Source organism: Thrips palmi, unplaced genomic scaffold (assembly GCF_012932325.1).
Source record: "Thrips palmi isolate BJ-2018 unplaced genomic scaffold, TpBJ-2018v1 HiC_scaffold_2, whole genome shotgun sequence".
Lineage (NCBI taxonomy): Eukaryota > Metazoa > Arthropoda > Insecta > Thysanoptera > Thripidae > Thrips > Thrips palmi.
In genome coordinates, this window is record NW_023144629.1 from 4,455,274 (window position 1) to 4,456,766 (window position 1,493).

A 1,493-nucleotide genomic window follows, 5' to 3' on the forward strand; every position below is an offset into this window, starting at 1 on the left:
AGCCGCCTTAGTTTGGGAGCGGTATTGCAGCAAAGTTTGTCGAAACGGTAACAAATGTGTAGAAATCATCGTTTGGCCTGACTTTAGGCAGCCACTGCATCTAATCTATGGCGCCAAATCGTTCTCCCTCAACGGGTGGGTACTCTTTGGGCCTTCCTTTAGAACACCTTTGTTACGGAGTGCGATTAGCCGCCTTAGTTTGGGAGCGGTATTGCAGCAAAGTTTGTCGAAACGGTAACAAATGTGTAGAAATCATCGATTGGCCTGACTTTAGGCAGCCATTGCATCTAATCTATGGCGCCAAATCGTTCTCCCTCAACGGGTGGGTACTCTTTGGGCCTTCCCTTAGAACACCTTTGTTACGGAGTGCGATTAGCCGCCTTAGTTTGGGAGCGGTATTGCAGCAAAGTTTGTCAAAACGGTAACAAATGTGTAGAAATCATCGTTTGGCCTGACTTTAGGCAGCCACTGCATCTAATCTATGGCGCCAAATCGTTCTCCCTCAACGGGTGGGTACTCTTTGGGCCTTCCTTTAGAACACCTTTGTTACGGAGTGCGATTAGCCGCCTTAGTTTGGGAGCGGTATTGCAGCAAAGTTTGTCAAAACGGTAACAAATGTGTAGAAATCATCGTTTGGCCTGACTTTAGGCAGCCACTGCATCTAATCTAAGCCGCCAAATCGTTCTCCCTCAACGGGTGGGTACTCTTTGGGCCTTCCTTTAGAACACCTTTGTTACGGAGTGCGATTAGCCACCTTAGTTTGGGAGCAGTATTGCTGCAAAGTGGATCAAAACGATAAAAATCAACTTAACCCAATTATACCGTATATTACGGTAAAATTCCGTATTTTGCCGTTATTTACGTAACTTTGAATCTTACCGGTATTTTTGCATCCCTAGCCTGTCCGACTGCCAGGCTGTCAGTGCAGTTGTCCGTTGTCCTCCGGCCGATGGCTGTGCGCCGTGCCTGGACGTGCTGCGCCTGCTCCGCCTGTATGTTTCCCCCACCGCGTCGCCCCGCATGTCGCCAGCGACTTCCGCGGCCTTCTTCTGGGCGGGGCGGGGCGCGCACCAAGCAGCACCAAGCAGCAACAACAAGACCGTCTTGGCCCCAAACAGGGTGGGGGTTGGTCGGTGCAGGCTCCAGGCCGCTCCAGGCAGGCCGGCCGCTAGCGCGCTGTAGGGGTGGGGGTGGCCCGGGGTGGCCGGTGGCGAGGGGTGGGGGTGGGTTGCCGTATATAGCACTCGCACCCCCGCCTCCCTGGACCATTCGCGCTGGCGCCGTGCTGGCCGTGCTGGCCTTCCAGTAGTGCAGTGAGGCGACCGCGAGTGCGCCGACAGGCCGACACGGATACGCTCCAGGACCACGACGGCCACGACGGCGGGGCGGCCGAGGCCAGGCTGCATGCGGCGGGCCCTCCACGGGGTCCTCAGGCAGTGACGGTGGAGGTGGCACGCAGCCCCCCGCGGGCCGAGGACGCCCCCTGCCACGTC